Source organism: Podarcis bocagei (assembly GCF_964188305.1).
Source record: "Podarcis bocagei genome assembly, chromosome: 1".
Lineage (NCBI taxonomy): Eukaryota > Metazoa > Chordata > Lepidosauria > Squamata > Lacertidae > Podarcis > Podarcis bocagei.
Genome location: NC_138125.1, coordinates 140,868,935 through 140,891,907, shown reverse-complemented (window position 1 = coordinate 140,891,907; position 22,973 = coordinate 140,868,935). Strand labels below are relative to the sequence as shown.

Below are 22,973 nucleotides of genomic sequence, written 5' to 3'. Positions count from 1 at the left end.
ACAAAAGTGGTAAGGACCTAACAGAAGCAGAGGACATCAAGAAGAGGTGGCAAGAATACACAGAGGAATTATACCAGAAAGATATGGATGTCTCGTACACCCCAGGTAGTGTGGTTGCTGACCTTGAGCCAGACATCCTGGAGAGTGAAGTCAAATGGGCCTTAGAAAGCACTGCTAATAACAAGGGCAGTGGAAGCTGAACTATTTACAATTTTAAAGGACGATGCTGTTAAGGTGCTACACTCAATATGCCAGCAAGTTTGGAAAACTCAGCAGTGGCCAGAGGATTGGAGAAGATCAGTCTACATCCCAATCACAAAGAAGGGCAGTGCCAAAGAATGCTCCAACTACTGCACAATTGCACTCATTTCACACGCTAGCAAGGTTATGCTTAAAATTCTACAAGGTAGGCTCAAGCAGTATGTGGACCGAGAACTCCCAGAAGTGCAAGCTGGATTTCGAAGGGGCAGAGGAACCAGAGACCAAATTGCAAACATGTGCTGGATTATGGAGAAAGCTGGCAACAAAACAGGGAGTCTTCTCTTCTCATGAGGTGGCCAAAGTATTGGAGCCTCAGCTTCACGATCTGTCCTTCCAGTGAGCACTCAGGGCTGATTTCCTTAAGAATGGATAGGTTTGATCTTCTTGCAGTCCATGGGACCCTCAAGAGTCTCCTCCAGCACCATAATTCAAAAGCATCAATTCTTTGGCGATCAGCCTTCTTTATGGTCCAGCTTTCTCTTGGAAAAGACCCTGATGTTGGGAAAGATTGAGGGCACAAGAAGAAGGGGACGATGGAGGATGAGATGGTTGGACAGTGTTCTCGAAGCTACCAGCATGAATTTGACCAAAGTGCGGGAGGCAGTGGAAGACAGGAGTGCCTGGCATGCTCTGGTCCAGTGGGTCATGAAGAGTTGGACACGACTAAATGACTAAACAACAACAGCATGGTCCTTTCCAACTCTACTGGGGCTACTCCTGGACTGCTGTCTGTTGCATGTCCTGGAGGAACTAAGTGCCTCACTGCAGCCTCCAGCAGTAGGAATTCTCCACCTGGAAGAACCTGGATAACTACCAAAAATCGTTATTTTCCTCTGCATTAGAAAGGGGAGAATACAGGTGGGGTTGAAAATACTGCCACGATTCCAGTCATGTGTAGAGAGGAAATATGAACATCAGTATAAAGGAATAAAAACCTTTCATGCCTCTCACCCATCCCGGGGCAAGAGAACCTGTAAGCCATGACCCTATAAATCACTTTCCATGCATTTGTCTTCTAAAATGTCTGGAGGGTGACAGGTTGGTGGAGGCAGCAATGGCGTAATGTAATTGTTGAAAGCCCATGTGAAAACAGGACCATGCAGAAAACAGTACATGGGGGAAATGCCTAAAACCATAACTGCGTGCCCTGCTTCAAAGCAAAATGCCCATTAGCTCTGGGGGAGTGGTGAACAACAGTGTAGTAAGAGGGACAACTAGGCCACCTAGTGGCCAAAGAGTCGCCCTTCTGAAATTTCTGGACAGGGTTGTGGTTTCAACTGCCCTGATTGGAAAGCAAACACCGGTATTGGACAATGGTGTGGTGATTATGTTACATCCATGAATGGGCAAAAGAAGAAAGATAGAAAACCCAACTTGCGTAGTATAAATAAGTATTTGAATCATATAAAGCAGGTCAGGCCTAAAATAATATAGGATAAGGCATAATATTTGAGTACCCCTCTTCTTGTTTTCACCATCTTTCCACTCAAGGAAAGGCCTTTCTTAGCTCTCCTATTTAAGAGATCTGAGGGGCTGAACTTTTGCACATAATCCTTGTGCTCTGTTCTGTGCTATCATTTGAAGAACCAAGGGTGGGTGGCAGATGCCTAGTATGTATAATAATAATAATAATAATAATAATAATAATAATAATAATAATAATAAATTTATATCCCACCCTCCCCAGCCAAAGCCAGGCTCAGAGCGGCTAACAACAGTAAAAATAGCAAAATTTACATAAAATCACAGACAATTACAGTGGTACCTTGGGTTAAGTACTTAATTCGTTCCGGAGGTCTGTACTTAACCTGAAACTGTTCTTAACCTGAAGCACCACTTTAGCTAATGGGACCTCCTGCTGCCGCCGCGCTGCCGGAGCATGATTTCTGCTCTCATCCTGAAGCAAAGTTCTTAACCCGAGGTACTATTCATAGGCGCCGACTCCATGGGGCTTGAGGGGGCCCGAGCCCCCTGAAAAATTCGTTTGGGGGGGCTCCGCCCCCCAATAATCTCCGGCGCCCCTCCAGCAGAGCACCATCGCCGCCCCTCCCCCAGCCCAAAATGCACAGGGTCGGGCTGCATGCCTCCTGCCCTCCCTCCCGAGCAAAAGCTCCACCCACTTTATTTGCATATTCATGAGCTTATTTATTATTCATGAGCTTTCCCGGCCCCCCCCCAATATTTTTTATAAGTCCGCGTCCCTGGTACTATTTCTGGGTTAGCGGAGTCTGTAACCTGAAGCGTATGTAACCTGAAGCGTATGTAACCCGAGGTACCACTGTAATTGAAATACATTCTAAAATCAGTTCAGAATCAAATTAATGGCAACCATTGGGCTAGAGCTCTATGAAGATTACAGAAGTAGAGAGAGGGTCAGACTGTGCCTTGACCAAAGGCCTGGTGGAACAGCTTTTACATTTTCATCCCACCTTTCTACCAAGGAGAGCAAGGCGGCATAGATGGTTGCTCCATCACCACCGATTTAGGGTGGGATGGTGAAGAAGAGGACTGGGATCCTGAGTTTAATCATTGTGTAGAATAGGGGGTTCCTGGAGGGATAGCTTGTTCTGGCCACTCTACCATTTCCTGTGAGGTGTCTTTAGGCTGAGATTGGTCCAAATTCACCTAGCGAGCTTAATGGCAGGGAGGTCTCCTGGGTCCTACTAGTACCGCTATGCCACACTGGATCACTGGATGTAGAAGACCCGAAACAATCTGTGCTCAGTGGTTCAAGGCTACATGTTTTGTTTAGAGGTGTATCGTTTTATACATATGATATTTGAAGAGCAAGACTTCTTTGGGCTGACATTAAGAAGGTATTGGGGTGGGGTGGGGTGAGGGATGGCATCTATGGATCTCAGATCTACAACACATGTGCCACGGTTGCAATACCATATTTGGGGCAACTTTCAAATAACGGCTGAGCCAAAAGAAAGTAAAGCCATGATTTGAATTTTCAAATGGGAGCTGGGGGCTAGCTCGGTTAGTTGCTTTTCCATTTCAAATGTCCCTGAACATACTTTAAATGAAAACAAAACCCTAACACGCCAGGGATATGGTTAAACTAGATTTTTTTTGTATGGAGGAGCATTCAAGTAGGCAAGCTCCCGTGTGCAGTGTGAAAGTGATACAATCTAGATTTATCAGCTCAGTGAGAACTCTATTCCAACTCTATGATTCTATGATTCTTTCTTGATATGTAGCTGGGAATGGTCAACAAGTCACCACCCTCTCACCTTTCCCTGACTTGCTGCATTGGCCATCCCCTCAGAATGGACATGAAAATGTGCTCTTGGCCCATGAGGTAAGACTGAGTGAGGGGACCCAGGTTCTCTTTCATGGCTTAAAGCAAAGAGCCAGAAAGCAGCCTGCCATTTTGTACATTCAGCCTGCCGCTACCGTGATCTAGCATGACAAATTGGCGTCCCCAGTGTGGCAGCAAAGTAATCAGACTGTGACAAATGGTTTACTTAGAGCAATTTGTTTTCATTTTACTGAAAATTTCCGCAGTCTTAACAAAAGGATTTTCTTTCTTTCTTTCTTTCTTTCTTTCTTTCTTTCTTTCTTTCTTTCTTTCTTTCTTTCTTTCTTTCCAAGATAAAAGTTTTTATGAACAGTCACAGAGGGTGCATACATTACAGATGATGCCACTGATCAGACATCAGTCTTGGATCTCCACTTGAGCAGCAGGTGGGCTAATCCTTTTCTCTTTCTTTCTTTTATTTTTTTTTATTTTCAATGCATAATCATAACAAAAATTACAAACATTGAATCCAAAATAATACTATACAAACAAAAAAGAACGGAACATACAAAAAAAACAGAAAAAAGCAAAGGAAACAAAATAACACTAAACAAAAACGAAAAAGCACACATCTACAGAAAAAAACCATATCATTACGTACATATACACATATTGACTTCCTTCCTTTGTTCTAAGACCTCAGAAATTTTACTCTTACTATATTGTTGTGTCTGGTTAGATTACATCCATCTTTGTACTTTCTTTTTTTTAACACCATTTTTCCCCTTTAACCCTGTAAAGCATCATTCATTACATACCAATATACTTACTCAAGAACAATGTTTTTTCATATACTCTTTAGCACAACCCCATTCTTTTAATAATTTCTGGTCCGAGTGTCCCCTTATGAATGCTGTGAGTCTTGCCAGATTTATGTATTCACAAAATTTAATTTGCCAATCTTTCATTGATGGAATTTTTCTCCCTTTCCAGTTTTTTGTTATAAGTATCCTGGCAGCTGTTGTTGCATAAAGGAATACTTTCCTTTGATTGTCGGGGATATTATTTGTAATTAAACCTAAAAGGAATGCCTCCGGTTTTTTACTGAAAGATATTTTAAACATCTTTTTGAGTTCTTCATAAATTTCGTTCCAGAATTGTTTGATAGGTTGGCATTCCCACCACATGTGAAACATTGTTCCTATTTCTTTTTTACATCTCCAACAGGTATTCGATTTTAATTTGTAAATTTTATCCAGTTTTACCAGAGTTAAGTACCATTGGTACGCCATTTTCATAAAATTTTCTCTTATTGTATAACATGCCATGAATTTAATATCATATTTCCATAATTTTTCCCATTGGTTCAGCCAAATTACATATCCTATATCACATGCCCATTTGATCATAACTTCTTTTACTTCTTTATCCTTTAATTCCCATTCTAATAATAAATTATACATTTTGGATATATTCTTTTTTTAGTTTTGTAATAATACTTTTTGTAATTTTGATTCTTCTTTTTCAAATCCTATTATTTTATCCTGATTAAATATATGTGCAATTTGGTGATATTGTAACCATGTAGTACAGTATTGGGTCACCTCTTCAGATGGTCTCAGTTTTAATTGGCCCTGTTCTTCCTTTGGGAGCTGCTAGTATGTCGCCATTCTTCCTATAGTATTTTTCTTTTTAACCGATATAACTTCTAACGGGGAGACCCACCATGGGGTTTTCGGTTCTAACAACCTTCTATGTCTCACCCAGACCTTGTATAATGCATTTCTAATTATGTGGCTTAGAAATTCTTTATGTACTGCCACTTTGTTATAAATTAGATAGGCGTGCCAACCATATCTGTTGTTCCATCCCTCCAAGTCCAAAATGTCACTGTTATCCAATTTGATCCAATCCTTGATCCAAGTAAAGCATGCCGCATCGTAGTATAGTCTCAGGTCTGGGTGTCCGAAACCTCCCCGCTCTTTTATGTCAGTTAATAATTTATGTTTGATCTGTGGCTTTTTGCCTTGCCATATAAACTTTGTTAGGTCCGTTTTCCATTTTTTAAAACAATCATCTTTACCTATTATGGGAATCATTTGAAAAAGGAACAGGAGTTTTGGTAAAATATTCATTTTAATAGCCAAAATTCTACCCCAGAGTGTTAAATTCAATCTTGTCCAAAATTGCATTTCTCTTTTTGTTTCTTCCCAATTTTTTTATAATTATCTTCAAACAAATTTATATTTTTCATTGTTATTTGTATTCCTAAATATTTCACTTTTTTTACAATTTGTAATCCAAATTTTTCTACCAGTTCCTTTTTCTCTTGATCTCCCATGGTTTTTTACCATTAGTTTCGTTTTTTCTTTATTCAAAGCAAAACCTGTGACCCTTCCAAAGTTTCCCATTTTCTCTAGAGCCTTTGCTATGCTTTCCTTAGGATTTTCCACCATTAAGACTAAATCATCTGCAAATGCTCTTATTTTGTATATTTTCTCTCCTAGGGATATTCCATTTATTTCTTGATCTAGTCTGATTTCTTGATTTAATATTTCCAAAACCAAAATGAATAATAATGGTGAAAGTGGGCACCCTTGTCTGGTGCCCTTCCGTATTTTAAAATAATCAGTCGTGTCATTATTTAATATTATATTTGCTTCTTGTTGTTCATAAATTGCTTTTAGCCCTCTTGTAATTTGGTCTCCCATGTCCATCCGGTCTAATAATATTTTTAGAAATTTCCATGATATTTTGTCAAATGCCTTTTCCGCGTCCACAAAAACAAAGGCTATCTTCTTACTCGGTTTCATGTCTAAATATTCAATCATATCAATCACTGTTCTTATATTATCACTCATTTTCCTGCCCGGCAAGAACCCTGCCTGCTCTCTATTTATACAATCCTGCAAAACTGTCTTTAATCTTATAGCCAATATTTGTGCATAGATCTTGTAATCATTATTTAGTAATGATATTGGTCTACAATTGGTTATAAACTCTTTATTTCGTCCTTGTTTTGGGATTACTACTATGTGAGCCTGTTTCCAGGTGTTGGGGATCTTCCCGTCTTCTAGTATTCTATTTAAGAGTGTCTTCCTAGGTGATAATAATGATTCCTCTAATTTTTTGTAATGTATTGCGGTAAGACCATCTGGACCTGGGGATTTTCCCAGTTTCATCTTAATTATCGCTTGATGAAGCTCTGTCGTGGTTATTGGGGCGTTTAGATCTTGAATCTTTTCTTTCTTAATTTTAGGTATATCCTTTCCACATAAATACTCTTTTATTTCATCCTCTGTCTCATTTCCTGCTTTATATAGCTTATTATAATATTTTATAAAGCACTTTTTAACTTCCTCAGGATTATCTAAAGTTCTCCCTTCTTCCACTATTTTATCAATCAGTTTTTCCTTTTGTCTTTTTTTCAATTGCCAGGCTAGCATCTTTCCGGGTTTATTTGCAAATTCGAATGACCATTGTTTCATCCATTTAATATTATCCTCAATTTCACTATTTAATATTGCTGAGGCCTGGGTTTGTAATATTTTTAGTTTTTGGTTTATTAATTCATTTTTTGGCTGTTTTGTTAATAATTTTTCATTTATTCCTATTTCTTTCCTTATTTGTTCTAGTTTTTGCTCTCTGTTTCTTTTCCTTATTGCACTTTGTTGTATGTAAAAGCCTCTTATGAAAGCTTTACTTGCATCCCATATTGTCCTGATGTCTGTATCCTGTTCTTTATTTAATTCAAAAAATTCTTTCATTAGTTCTTGCACTTTTTTCACAATCTTTTCGTCATTTAATATTCTTTCGTTAATTCTCCATCTTTTATTAGTTTTCTTGTATTCCTTTAATTCTAATGTGACTGGGTTGTGATCTGTAATAATTTTGGTCTGTATTTCTGCTTTTTTAATTTTAGTTGTTAAGTTATTTGATACCCATATGCTGTCAATTCTGCCGGCTGATTTTTTTACTTCCGAGAAATGTGTATACTGTCTTTCTCCTGGGTTTTTATATCTCCATGCGTCAATCAAATTTAAGTTTTCTACCATCTGAAAGAAGGTATCCGGGAGTCTTCCTTTTTTTGATTTTCTTTCTCTCTCCGTCCTATCTAATTCTAATGATGTGACACCACTTAGATCTCCCATCAAAATTATTTCCTCTTCTATAAATTCAAGTAAATTAGCTTCTACTTTTCTGAAGAATTCTGTTTTGTTACCATTCGGTGCATAAACTCCTACTATAATTAAATGTTCTTTACCTTTTGTTATTTTTACCCCTAATAATCTACCCTCATCATCCTTAAAGATTTTTTTTGCATCTAGTTTAGGGTTCACATAGATCACAATTCCCCTTTTCTTTTTTACATCTGAGGATATAAATTCTTGACCCAATCTCTTGTTTTCTAAAACCCTTCTGTGATTTCTAGTCATATGGGTCTCCTGCAAGCATATGATATCCCAATGTTCTTTCCTCAATACATGTTCTATTTTATTTCTCTTCCTCTTATCATTTAAACCGTTAACATTCCAAGATATAATTTTTAGATTCATTAATCTTTATTTATTATCTACAGTGGTTTCACTGAGTAAATAAAAAAGAAAAGGAAAGGAAAAAAACTCAGAAATTTTAGGATTTTGATATTATGTTTCTTCCAATCTCTCCCCCCCCCCCTTAATACCCATTTGTCTCTCTATACTTCTTGTGGCGTCTGCGTTGTTTCCTCTCGCTCCAATGTTGGATCTCCAGTTAGTTCTTTTTTGTACTTCCTCCAGAATTTTCCCAGCTCGTCTACTGATCTAAAAGTTTTTCTTCTGTCCTTATATGTGAAGGTGATGCCCTCAGGAAATTCCCACCGGAATCTAATCGAATTCTTCTTGAGTGCTTCTGTTAGTGCTTTATAGTTCTGCCTTTTCTTCAAAATTCTTTTGGGGATTTCCTTAAATATTTTGATAGGCCTATCTTCTATTATTAACTTCGCTTGTCCTTTTTGATGTAATATTTTGTCCTTTAAGAGTCTTGAGTTGAAAAAAAATAAACAATCTCCTGGCCCTTTATAAGTGTCCGATCTTTCTGATTTGATCCTGAAAATTTTATCAATATCCAATAGCATCTCTTCTACCTCTACTCCCAACCAGTTTGCAATCTCCTGTGATAGTTTCTCTTGAATTTGTTCATCATGAATTTGTGGGATGCCTCGGAAGCGGAGGACCATCTCCTTCTGACGCATCTCCATCAATGATAAATCATCTAGCAGCTCTTCATGGGCTCTTTTTAGGTCGTTTATTTCTTCCTTCGTTGAATTTTTTAATGTCCTTATTTTCCATTTGCAATTTCTTCGTCATTTCCTCTTGTTTGGTAGATTTACTCTTGAGTTCTTGTACAGATTTATCCAGTTCTTTATTTTCAAGTGAGAGGTTGACACTTATTTGTGTTGTTAAGTCTATTATTAACTTTGAGTTTTGTTGGATGTTGCCAGCTGGCAACTTTCTTTGTTTCTTTTTCTTCAAATCATGTTTGAACACTGCTAAAAAATGAATGTTTAGTAAACCTGGTCTGTTTTGTGGAGGTGGGTAGCTTTAAAAACCTATTTGTATGTGTGTAAAGGAACAGGAAGGGACGTGGGTGGCGCTGTGGGTTAAACCACAGAGCCTAGGGCTTGCCGATCAGAAGGTCAGCGGTTCGAATCCCCTCGATGGGGTGAGCTCCCATTGCTTGGTCCCTGCTCCTGCCAACCTAGCAGTTCAAAAGCACGTCAAAGTGCAAGTAGATAAATAGGCACCGCTTTGGCAGGAAGGTAAACGGCATTTCCATGCACTGCTCTGATTCGCCAGAAGCGGCTTAGTCATGCTGGCCACATGACCCGGAAGCTGTACGCCGGCTCCCTCGGCCAATAAAGCGAGATGAGCGCCGCAACCCCAGAGTTGGCCATGACTGGACCTAATGGTCAGGGGTCCCTTTACCTTTACCTTTAAAGGAACAGGGCGCTGGAATAGAAGAGGTGTAGGCATTTACACAGGGCTGAACTGAAACTTCTCCAGGTTTGCTCATCACTTTTGGCTAGAAAGTACCAGTTTCCCAGAAGGGGTCCAAATACCCTCCAACAGCAGCTCCTGCTTGCAAGCCGTGCTCCAACACCCCTTTTGAGCCCCCTCTTTTTTCTATTTAATTTTCCTTCAAGTGTTCCCAGCTAGGGTTCACCCAGACTTCCTTTTGTGTCATATTTCTAGGCACAGGTTTGTACTTTAAAGCTTCATATCCGAACCCGTTTTTGTTTGGTTTTCTGTTTTGCTCTGATGCTTTCTCCACAAAACCAGCTCTTTACCACTGAAGACAATTCCACAGAAATCCCAAATTTGAGATAACGGATCACAGTATTATCATAGAATCAAAGAATTATCGAGCTGAAAGGACCCCAAGGGTCATCTAGTGCAGTGTTTCCCAAACTTTTTTGGGCAACGGCACACCTGTTTACTGAAAAAAAATCTCGCGGCACACCACCATTAAAGCCCCGCCCCGTGACGTCAGCGCGCAGCGTCACGCCGGGAGGGACGCACGAAAGTGAAAGTTTTTTCCCTCCCCCCTCAGTCCCTCGCTCGGAATTCAGCTCGTTTGGGGCATCGCTCCGGCTGCTCCCTCTCCCGCCGCGCAGGAGCGATGCCTCTCTCTGGCTCTCCCTCCGCGCAGGCTGAGGGAGGGAGGGAGGTGCGCGTGTGACCCATCTCTGCTGGGAGACCAAACCCAGCGAGGCAGAGTCGCGCGGAGGCGCCCAGGCAGCGCTGCCGGCTGCGAGGAGGAGCGCCAGGCAGCAGCAGGAGGCGCGGCCTCTCCTCGCCGCCGCCGCCCCGCCTCTCGCCGCCCAACTCGCCCGCCTCCCTCCAGGCATCTCGCGGCACACCAGCCGATGTCTCACGGCACACTCGTGTGCCGCGGAACACCGGTTGGGAAACACTGATCTAGTGCAACCCCCTGAAATGCCAGCATCTTAACTAAAGTATTCATGACAGATGGTCGTCCATCCTCTGCTTGAAAGCCTCAAAGCAAGGAGAGCCCGCCATCTTCCGAGAGAGACGGTCCCACTGTCAAACAGCTCTTACTGTCAGAAAGTTCTTTCTGATGTGTAGCTGGAATCTCCTTTCTTGTAACTTGAATCCCTTAGATCAAGTCCTGTCCTCCAGTGCAGGAAAAAACAAGCTTGCTCCATCTTCCATATGACAGCCCTTTGGATAAAGGCAACTCCCAGTTTGGGCGCATCCGAATGACATGCGATCGCGCACTTGCGCATGACACCAAACCCAGAAGTAGCCCCCAAATGTTATTGAAACATCACAAAAACGGCAGGGGCAGACTTAGGCACACTCATCAAAACATGTGGGGGTCCGGAAGAAAACTCCCACGTAAAAGAAGGATTGTCTGTATTTGAAGAAGGCTCTCATATCACCTCTCAGATTCCTCTTTCCAGGCTAAACATACCCAACTCCCTCAACCATTCCTCACAAGGCTTGGTCTCCTTCATCACCTTGGTCTCCCTCCTCTGCACACGTTCCAGCTTTTCAATATGCTGCCAATAACCTCTGACTTTTTGATTATGCCGCTGATGGTAAATCGATTTAAAATGAGACCATGCAAAAGCAAACACTCTCAAAATGGTCCTCCTCAAATGAGCAACTGCTGATTTGATTCCATTTTCTGGCTCAGTCCAGGATTAAGAGAACTGAGCTTCACTGCCTTTAGAAACCTTTACAACTAGGAGTTTAAATATTTCCAACATGGACAATACTCCCATTTTGAAAAACAAAACAAGAAAACTGCATGTAGATTGTTATTTCTATTACTTTCCTTGTAAAAAGATAAAGGGACCCCTGACCATTAGGTCCAGTCATGGCCGACTCTGGGGTTGCAGCACTCATCTCGCTTTATTGGCCGAGGGAGCTGGCATACAGCTTCCAGGTCATGTGGCCAGTATGACTAAGCCACTTCTGGCGAACCAGAGCAGCACACAGAAACACCGTTTACCTTCCCGCCGGAGCAGTACCTATTTATCTACTTGCACTGTGTGCTTTCAAACTGCTAGGTTGGCAGGAGCAGGGACCGAACAACGGGAGCTCAAACCTTTGCGGGGATTCGAACCGCTGACCTTCTGATCAGCAAGCCCTAGGCTCTGTGGTTTAACCCACAGCGCCACCCGCATCCTTATACTAACTGCTTTAATAGACCAAGACACACTATTACTGAAATGTACTGAGAATTCACATGTTGCAATAAATCATTTTATCATTATTATTAATGAACTGAACTGCAGGGTCTGGCGTGCCTTGGGATAGAAGTATATTTTAAAAATTACCGTATTTTTCGCTCTATAACACGCACCAGACCATAACACGCATGTAGTTTTTAGAGGAGGAAAACAAGAAAAAAATATTCTAAACAAAACAGTGGATGTATGATTTTTGTGGTTCATGCTGTGGCCACAGACATGTGATCTGACGGTGAGTTTGGGGTAGCCCAATGCAAAAATCCTGAGGATCCATGTGGATCCATGCTAAAGTCGCCCTAAAGTCGCAGGGGCGCTGGGGGAGTGAACAGGAAGCAGGAGGAGGAGAACAATCCCTCCCACACACACAGACACACAGAGTATCAATCCTAAAGTCGCAGGAGAGGCAGGGGCGCTGGGAGTGGGAAGCAAGAGAAGGAGAACGATCCCCCCCCCTCTCTCTCTCTCACACACACACACAGTATCAATCCTAAAGTCGCAGGAGAGGCAGGGGCGCTGGGAGTGGGAAGCAAGAGAAGGAGAATGATCCCCCCCCCTCTCTCTCTCTCACACACACAGTATCAATCCTAAAGTCGCAGGAGAGCGCAGGGGCGCTGGGAGTGGGAAGCAAGAGAAGGAGAACGATCCCCCCCCCTCTCTCTCACACACACAGTATCAATCCTAAAGTCGCAGGAGAGCACAGGGGCGCTGGGAGAGTGAACGGGAAGCAAGAGGAGAACGATGCCTCACACACACACAGACACACACGCAGACACACACACACACACAGAGTATCAATCCTAAAGTCGCAGGGGCGCTGGAAGTAGCAGGGGCGCTGGAAGAGTGAAGGGGAAGCAAGAGGAGAACGATGCCTCACACACACAGAGACACACAGAGTATCACTCCTAAAGTCGCAGGAGAGCGCTGGGGCACTGTGAGAGTGAACAGGAAGGAGAAGGAGGAGAACGATAGCTCAAGCACACACACACAGCCTCTACAGTGGCTGATCCAAAATCGGACAGCAAAAAACTGCAGGCAGGGACATACAGCACGGGGTTGTTTTAAAGCAACCAACCCCGATCTGTCTGCTTCTCTCCTTCCTCCGGGCTAGGCTGGCTGAAAAGCTTTGCTGCTACTTAGCAGCTCTCTAGAGAAGAGAGAGGGACATAGAGCACGGGGTTGTTTTAAAGCAACCAACCCCGATCTGCTTTTCTCCCTCCTCCCCGGCTTGGCTGGCTGACAGGAGCCGCTTACACCCGCTTTGCAGTTTCAAAGAGAGCCACGGACTGCTCACAACTGCAGCGGATTCCCCTGACATCTGTAGGCATTCGCTCCATAACACGCACAGACATTTCCCCTTACTTTCCAGGAGGAAAAAACTGCGTGTTATAGAGCGAAAAATACGGTAGCTTCCACACACAAATGCTTCAGGTCTGCTCTGCAAATCGTTTATTTAAAGTTATTACCCATCCTGATGGTAGCAATAGGTTAAAAGATGTAAAATTTCCAAATCAAATCAGATTTCTGAGAGCTGAAACACGTCTAACAATAATCCTACCTTCCCTGTTTTCCCTCACTTTACTGCAGTCACCGAAAGCTGTCCCAAATTAAAAGTTGTAAGTTGCTTGGACTGCATAGCTTTAGGTTATTCTATGTTTGGGGGCTATTTACAGTTATCATCTTTCCATATTTTTTGTTCTCAAACAGTAATAGTTCAGAAACCAAGCAGGTTATATTAAATATAGCCAGGATGATTCCCTCCCCTATTGGCTAAATCATTCCACACTCATGAATAATTCAAGCCTCTTCTGCCATTTCGTTTCCGACTCTCCCAAAGTCAGCTTTAGTTATTTCGAATGCATTTTTACTCTCTTCAGAATTTCCATCAATGTAATGAATATGTTGAGAAGCACAAAACTGATCATTGGGATTCTCTGCATTTTATTTCTAGTGAGCATTTTGGCTTCACCCCAAAGACTGCACTCTGTGTCTAGAGAGCCCTTCTGCCCATCCAGATCCAGTGCGCCCAGAACGCCAAGCCGTGTCTCAGCACAAAGGCGCCACGTGGGGCCTCCTGGAGCCAAGAACAGGAGTTGCGTTGCTCCTCCCCTGCTCCTGCTGCACTTGAGCCAGGGATTCGCTTAACGCTGGGGCACACTTCCCCGGGGGAAACCTCTCTTTAGCACCCAATGGGAGCAAACTGCAATCGGGGTTTCTCCAGGTTGACATTTGCTCCGTTTTAGCGTTAAAGAGCTGGTTTTCCCTGAGAAAGGAGCAGGACAAAGAGAAGACTTCTTGGGCTCATGCCTAGAAAGCAAGGTTCAAGCGGAAAACCACTCAGATCCATGTTTTCTAGGCAGAAGACAAGTCTGGACGAGCCCTTAATGTTATGTCTGACCCAAGCTCATTTTTTAACTCACCCCACAAATCTAAAAAGCAAATAATGTTCTCTTTGGGAGGCCACAGATTTGCTTGTTCACATTAATCCAATGTTTTGGCTTCGTGTTACGTGCAAACTGGGCCACAGTGGCCTGAGATGCGTGTTTTCAGGGCCGACCCTATTCCTGCCACCTTAATCTGTTTGGAGTGTTTTCGTTTCTGAATTTTAAATTGTTGTAAGCAGCCCTGGGACTTGCTGGTGCAGGTCAGCTTATAAATGTAATCATCACCATCACCATCACCAGCTCAATTATTTCTCCCAACCAGGGCAGGATCCCCCCTGAAGATGCTGCTCTGGAGGGACAGCCAACCTCTAGAGCCTGTTCTCAGGGGCAGTAGAAGGCCATCAGCAACCTTTGTAGTCCATCTTACATCCAGCGGTTTGAATCAGTGGCAATGCATCTGTGCACCTCATATTGTCCTTCTGGCAGCATTTGAGGAACATTATTCTTAAAGTCTTTTTGAAGGAAATATAGAATCATAGAATCATAGAGTTGGAAGAGACCACAAGGGCCATCGAGTCCAACCCCCTGCCAAGCAGGAAACACCATCAGAGCACTCCTGACATATGGTTGTCAAGCCTCTGCTTAAAGACCTCCAAAGTAGGAGACTCCACCACACTCATTTGAGGACAGTAATAAACAAGGAAACCACATTGTGCAATACTACATGGGGATATAATCCTACAAATCCCTTTTCCTTGAACATTTTGGTTCCATTATCAGCTCCTTTCTCACCATACTGGCAAATGTCACCCTAACAGCTTATAAATTGTGTGGGACAAAGCTTGTGTTATTTGCTAACACAACAAAATGAGTTAACAGAGGCTATTACTGCAAGAAGGGTTTCTAATATATTAGCAAACATGATAATGCAACGGAAAATTACTGGTACTAATTCGACCTCCAGAAATACACTAAATAGAATGTTTGACTCACGGTTGCACTGAATAATTTATCTGCAGATGAAATCTGAGGTTTTTGCATAACCTGCTGGTGGTTTGTGGTTTGGGATGTTTTTATTGTCTATGCATCTCTATTAATCTGACTGATGTAGGCGGTTTCAGATTGTTGATATTTGTCTAAGTGTCTAAAATAAGTGACTAGAATAAGTTAGATTTACAACTTCATAGCAAGATATTCACAGCTATATAAAACCATGTGAGGAAATTATTTATTCAAGTCCAAGTCCGGAGAGCGTTCCATAGATAAAATTGTAGAAATTCAAAAATAAGGAAAGGGAATTAATTCACTACTGCTTGCTGGGCCAGATCTTTAAGGGGGGGGGGGGAAGGACCCAGAGTCTCTTGACTGCTTTTCTCCAAGTTGTCAGCCATCAGGTCTTCCAGCAACCCACTCGTTCTTCCATTTGGGACTACTGCTGGACCAATTGGGACTACTGCTGGATCCATTGCTGTCGCTTGAGACTCAGCTGGGCTTGGTGGCACAAAGTGCCTTCCATCAGCTTGGGCTAGTGGCCCAGTTGCACCCGATCTGTTATCTGTCCTGTCGGTACTTCTAGGTTAGATTACTGCCACACGTTATATGCGGGGTTGCCTCTGAAGAAAGTTTGGAAACTTCAGCTGGTGCAGAATTCAGTGGCCAGGTTGCTCACCAGGGAAAGATGGGTTGAAAGTATATTGCCAATCCTGGCCTCTGTGGTCAAGTCTTTGACCCTGATAGGAGGCAGAGCCTGGGAGCTCCTTGGTGGAGCTGAGTAGCACTTGGCCAGAGCAGAAAGCATCATCTGACAAATGGGGAACAGAGCTTGGCTAGGAGGAGAGATGGGTGAGGTCTCCCCCAAGCTCACATTGGATTAACCAGGAAAGGAGACTCTTCCCATCTAGATTGTTCCTTGGAGTCCTGAGGAGAACTGCTTACCACATGGGGAGTCCCCAGGCTTGGGAACCCAGCATGCTGTTAATCAGGACAACTGAGCAATGACGAAGGAGGAGGAGTGGAAGGGGACAAACCTCCTTCTTGACACTCCCATGCCAGCTGCTCCCTGACACTTGCCAAAGAAAGGAAAGGGGCTGGTGTGAAGGCTTTGTGGGATGGTGGCAGTGGCGTAGCGTAGGTTGTCAGCACCCGGGGCAAGGCAAGTAATTTGCGCCCCCTAACCCGTGGATTTGCGCCCAACCCATGGATTTGCGCCCCCTAACCCCCAGATGTTGCGGCCGGCCCCCCTGCACCCCCCACGCTACGCCACTGCTGGTGAAGGTGCTGCAATTGTGCTTAGTTGCGCGGTGAGGTAAAACCAGAGTCCCGAGAACAATAAGCGAGGCTGCCACAAACCCCCGAGGGGTATTTAGCTGGAGGGTCGCCGCCGCCCGAAAGAGAAGCAGCCGGAGGGCCCCGGAAGAACCCGGCTCGGAAGAATCCTCGCCACAGAAGGGCAACTGGCGATTAGGAACTGTGCTAGAGGGAGCGTGACTATCTCTCCAGAGGGAAAGGCTGCAAAGGGCGCCCCACATGCTGGTCAAGCAAGGCTTCCCTCCTCCAAAGCAGACCCGATCCAGGCGGCTCCATAAAGCTCCTGGAGAGAGGCGGGGTGGGGGGGGCGCGGAGAGACAATGCCAAAACTCAGGAGGCTCCTTGAGCCAATTGCCAGAGATGAGCCCCGCAGGGGGAGGCAGGGTCCTCTATAGCCCACCCCAGCTGCCCTTCTCGTATCTACAGCCAGTTTGGCAGGGGGCGGTGGAAGGGTCTGGAAGGAGCGGGGACCACAGCGGAGCACACATACCGGGAGCTGGAGAGGCGAGGCCCAGCCCGGAAGGCGCAGCTTCACAGCCGAAGCTGTCCTCGGCTTGGGGAGCCGGAGAAGCTGTCGGGTCAGGGCCCTGGCGCAGGCCTAGCCGCTCCCGCGACGCCTCTTTGCTCCCGGGATCAGGGCCGCCAAATAGCCACACGCCAAGAACCTGGTGTACAGTAGAGCCAGTTCCGAGAGAAATGGTTGAAAATGTATTCAGGGCAACTCTCAAGCAGGAAGTTATTCTCTTTTAACCTCTACTATCCTCCAGTGTGATACGTTAAAACTCAGCTGTACATACACACACATGCATATATGTACGCCTCCCCTGATGAGATTAACAGGCCTCTAAGAACTCGTCACGAGGAAACAGGAACTGGTGGTTTGGGTGAAAAAGGAGTGTGTTCCCCACACATTTTTCCCTGGAAATGCACCCGTTTAAGCTCTTTTCATACGCCCCCTCCTTCCACGACCCGCTGGGCCAAAGTCGCCCCCCCCCCCACATCGCCCCTCATGAAGCGGAGTAGAGCAAAAACCAAGACCCAAACAAGCCCGCCCAACCAACCAAACAACCCTCCCTCGTTCAGCCCGCCAAGCTGCCTTTCGCGCGCACACACACACAAAAACAGGATGTAGAAGAGAAGCTAAGAAAAACTGACATGCTTTACTCGGGGCGCGAGAGCCCAAAGCGAAAGCGAAATAAATGACCCCCAAGGTGCAGGCGCGCGCGTTCCCGAGGCGGGGCTCCAGGCCTCGACCTCTGTCCCAAGCGCGCCGTGGGGAACGGGAAAACAGGGGGCCTTTCCGTTTACACGTCCAAAGTTTGGCGTCTCGTGTTAACACGCCAAGGCTTTGAGCAAGCCGGGAGATTGCGCGCCCTCGCTCAGAGGGAGAGCCGAGCGAGGGCACCGAATTGGAGGGAGGCTGGCGCGTCTTTGCGCCGCGGACCGAGGGCGTTTGCCCTTGGCGGGGTGGGTGGGTGTGGGGGAACCCCCCTTACTTTGCTCCCCCGCCACCTGCCCTCCGGCATCTCCCGCCAGAGCGCGGGGAGGCCGAGGGTTTTCGCGTGCGCGAGTGTGAGGTGCTCTTGTGGCGAACGGAGAAACCCCTCGCAAGACGGCGGTTGCTGGCTGGGCCCTGGCATGCGTCTGAGGCGAGCGAACGGGAACGTGCCCGCCCGCGCGCGCAAGGGGCGATGTTTTTTGCGCTCCCCACCCCCTCCTCCTCCCGCAAACGCAGCTCTCTTTTCACCTCGCGCGCGCACACCTCTCCGCCAATTTTTTTTTTAAGATTATATACTCATGCTAGGAATGTGGGGAAGAAGCTCTTCCAAGCGCAGCAGCGGCCTTGCGCGCTCCACATTCCCGCTCCCCATTTGGAAAGAGGGGAGGGGGTGAGGGGGGCGAGGTTTTCTTAAAGCCAACAGTTTGCGCGTCTAAGAGTTGCAAATAGGGGTGGGTGGAGGAGAAGAGGAGAGCAGAAGGCCAGCCCAGCAGCACCAGCAGCCTTAGCCTTACCCCCCACCCCCCTCGTTCAAGGCCCCAGATCGCTGGAGCCGAGGGAGCCCCCAGGCAGGCCTGCGAGCAAAGGCAGAGCCGCCGGGCGGTGGCCGCTTCTGCAAGGCGGCCGGAGAAGCGGGGACCCCCTCCCCTCCCCGCGTCCCCCCCACTCGCTCCCCCCTCTGAAACTTTGTTAACACTTCCACGCTGAGCCTCTGACAAACGCGGCTGGGCCCTCTGGACTCGCGCCCCCCCAGATGTTGCGCCCGGTGCGGCCGGCACCCCTGGCACCCCCCACGCTACTGGATGGTGGGTTGATCTGAAAGCAGGAAAGGATTTGGCACAATGCAAGGCTGCTAGGAATCTGCTCAAACTCCCAAGCAACTAGACCATCAGAACCTAGCACTGCATTTGCCACCCTGCTTGAAGCCAGGCAGGTCTTCTCCAATATTAGAGTCAGAGATGAGATATTGGCCAGGGGGGACTGTGATGTGTCAAATGATGGAGAGACTGGGAGTAAGTTACATTTGCTGAACGTGGCAACAAGAGAAGGGAAAACTAGCATGTTTTGGACACTTATGACCTCCCCTCTCATTAGACAAAGGAACATGTTGCCTTCATCCCACCCTTCTGCTTGTGCACGAAAGAGCATGAAATATAAGGAAGATCCTTAAATATAACTGGGTGCCCATTTGATTGGATTTGAGTCATTAGCTAGATTTTGTAGGTCCTAAAACTCAGGTGAACTCTGCAAATATTTATTTTATCTATTTATTTAACAAAATATACATATTTGTAAATTTAAAAGGCTAAGCACTTTACAAAGAATATGAAATGTATGCAAAACTGCCAATAAAAAATAAAGTTAAAAACAAGTTTTTAATTTAAAATAGGAATAAATTCAACAGGTAAAATTATAATTTAAATGAAAATTACAGATTAAAATGTACGTCAACTTTACATGCCTGGGTAGGTTTGCCTAAGCAGAAAAGTTTTTTGCAAGTGTTGAGAAGAACAGAGGAAGGTGACTGTCTAATGCCAATATGAGAATCGGTCCTCCACATGAGCCACAATACGCCTTCATGGCTCACTTCAAGCAAAGCAGGAGCAAGAACCATATTCATTTTCTTTTTTTACTTTCAGTAAAAAATTCCAAGAAGACCATACAATCCAATTATTACAGAGGAGGAAATATTTGAAATGGAAGTAAAGAAAACTAATCTCTTGTTTGAGATGAAAACAATGGTGAGTTGGTTCCTGTATGTATAGCATATCTATGTGTGGTCAATAAGGATGTATGTTGTCTGAGAGTAAGAGTCTCTGCCACAATGTGTGTGGCTAGCTGGAAGGAAATCCACTTGATAGCCTGCTTTCAACAGAATCCTCCAACATCCCTATAGTTAGAGAATCGGTGTCTAATATACAACATTCAGTATCTAGGATGCAGGCCATGGCATTTAAGATGGAAATCAGTTCCTGCGGAAGAATTATGCAGTTTGCAAATGTTTGGAAATGCCAGACTGATCCTTGTAATGCAGAGAGACAATTTAGAAAGGAGTTAATCCCAATAGGCCACCATTGTTTTTATAATATTAAATGCATTGCTTTCAGGAGCTACGACATCCACTTGTTGCTACAAAAGAATAGTCATTCAACTGACCTCACTGATTTTGACATTTAAGAATATTAAGGCCCCAAATTGCATATCCTGCTTCTAAACCATTCAGCACTGGCTTCTTGTGCTTTCATATTGTGAAACTGGACCTGCACAGCTACTGTGCATCATTGCCTAATCTAGAAGACTTTCTTTAAAGCCTTGGGAAAGATTGCTTTCTTACAGCCAAGTTTGAACTTTGAATGAGCCCTCTATTAAGGCTCATCAAACTGCTTTTGCAACATGTTGAAGCAGCAAACCCAGGACAAAATTGTCACGAGGTTCTGAGCAGGTGGCTCCAACTACTCTGAAAGATTTGGGGCAGGGCGATTAATATATGTAACACATCAGTTTTGTGCTGAGAGCCAGTTACAAAACTTGTTTGTTTCATAGCCAGTAAATAAAGGCAGGTAAAGGGTTATTTACTCTGAATTGATTGAGTGGGAGAGTACAGTCAGCATTCATGACATGCGTGCATTTGGAGAGAAAAATCAAAATGTAGGATTGGGATTAATAAACACCAACCTTTTCTTTGCATCACTAAATATCAAACTTTGCAATCTTTAAAGGCATCTAGTGATCTGTAAAATAGTGACATTTGAAGCTGGGGAGAAGTGAAAATTGTATGGCATTTGGCAGGCTGTTAATCATACTCTGGTCAAAATTAGTTTATGTTAAAATATGCTGAAACTAATATCATAGGTAACTTTTGCATTGTTGAAACAGGGACTGCACAATGTAGCACCGGATTTGGCGCGTAAAGGCACATCACAGCAGTCCTCCCTCTAGCTCTTATTCTGACAAATGCACCATAATTTCCAATAATGCAAAAAATGAAACAAAAAACCCTTTCTCTGCAGATGGAAAGAATGTGGATAAAGCTATTTGTATGCACCCAGTAATAAATAAATAAATAAATAAATAAATAAATAAATAAATAAACGTGTTGAACAAATGAGAAATTTTCAATAATTTCAGAATTAAAATTTTAATTTCAAACTGCTGAAATGCTGCTTTTGAAATTTGATACTCCTAGTTCAAGATAGAAAAAATCTAATTATTAGATCAATATATACTTGCTAACTAGCACATCCTAGTGAGTGTGATGGGGTTTACTTTCTTATGTGCAACTTAAGTCTGCACGCCTGTTGTTTGAAAGTATATCGCTGTTGCCAAGAGTCTGTTTGGCAAGTCATCTTTCTTCCCTAAAATTCCTAGAGGAGAGAGCATCTATAAATAGGAATGATGAAATAATTTAAATAATATAGATTTGTTTTATTTAATTTTTTGCAAACAAATTTAGACTATTTCCACATTTTCAATTCAGTTGTGTGACTCCTATAGTTGGAAGGAAAGAACTTTACATTAAAATACACTTACATAAATATTCCTTTTTGCACAATTGCTCTGTTCGACATTTGGGTTCAACAACCCAATGTCGTATTGAAAAACTTCATTTTTAGTATTTATTTAAATAAAAATGAAATTATCCTCCCTCCTTTTCAAAGCGGAAAGCCTGAATTGGTCAGTCCATTTCCTTTCTGGAAGCAAGGAAGTGACCTTCATAGCTCACTTGAGGTCCTGTCTCTTTAGAGTTATGGTCCATTCCCTTGTTAGTGATAATAAACTGTATTACATTCCACTTCACACTGAGGGAGATGATCTCCATAATGCCAAGTATTTTTGTTTTTTTTTTAAAAAAGGTCAGCACATTATTCTCTCTGTGTTTTATAAAAAAGATATAACATAACTAGTTCAAATACTTTCATAGAAGATATATGTCCCCCCCCCTAATATTTATGTTTTGCACCTAAGTAGCCAACCTAGCAGTTCAAAAGCATGCCAGCGCAAGTAGATCAATAGGTACCGCTCCAGCGGGAAGGTAAACGGTGTTTCTGTGTGATGCTCTGGTTTGCCAGAAGCGGCTTAGTCATGCTGGCCACATGACCTGGAAGCTGTGCACCAGCTCGCTTGGCCAATAAAGCGAGACGAGCGCCGCAACCCCAGAGTCGTCCACTTAACTGTCAGGGATCCTTTGCCTTTTTAGCTTGGGAAAATATTAATCTATTCATCAAAGGTACCATATAATTTAATAGCCTGGTCAAAAATGGGAGCTTCAGAATGCTTTGCTCTTCAGCTTGAGAGCAGAAAGGCTCCCATTGCAGGAGCCTCTGAAATATTTTGCACCCTTTGAGTGACCCTTTCAAGGGCCACTCAAAGAGCGTGTGAGGGCTCCAAGGGTCAGGGTGTTTTCTCAACTTGCCAGACTCCCTTCTGGCCCCTCTCAGGTGGGTGCCGTTGCTATTCAAATAGAAGGAGGGAGGTGTTTGTGGTGAGTTCTGGTAGCTCTTTTTCTGGGGAAACAGCACTGCGCAGGGTTGCATGCGCCTAAGGGCATGAAGGTCTTCGGGAAAATTCTAACCAGGTCCAGCTGAACATTGCTAGACTATTCCTAGGTACCTTTTTAGGCAAGACTAAAAGTTGGAAGGGGAGGAAAAGTTGGGATAAGAGAGCAAACAACCACAGGATGTTGGGGATGGGGTGGTGCATGTGACTCGATACAGTTTGAACCCTCCCCATGTGTTCTTTGGGATGAAGCATATCACAAAGATTCATAGACCTAATCAACTTGTCTATACAAACCACTATCTCCAATTACACAATAAGACCTAATTCATTTAAGTAATTCAATTGCATGATTAATAAAAACCACAGTATAGTATTACTAAGGACAGAAAATTGCATTCATAATGTAGATTCTGTGGCTTTAAAGTAATTCTCCAGGAACCTCTTACCTTCTCTCTGCACTATTGGCCTATATGACAGGCCTTAATTAGCACAGATTTTTCACGTTCATGGGTAGATTGGAAA

At 43.9% G+C, this 22,973-nt stretch overlaps 1 long non-coding RNA gene across 11 annotated transcripts in view; it reads left to right on the top strand.

Annotated features, from left to right (window-relative positions):
• Nucleotides 1–22,973, top strand: part of LOC308581600 — a 150,130-nt gene that overhangs the window by 113,573 nt on the left and 13,584 nt on the right. For all 11 annotated transcript variants that reach the window (XR_014005123.1, XR_014005124.1, XR_014005125.1 and 8 more), the window contains one exon: nt 19,592–19,693. This is a non-coding gene — a long non-coding RNA (uncharacterized lncRNA). The remainder of the gene's footprint in view (nt 1–19,591; nt 19,694–22,973) is intronic.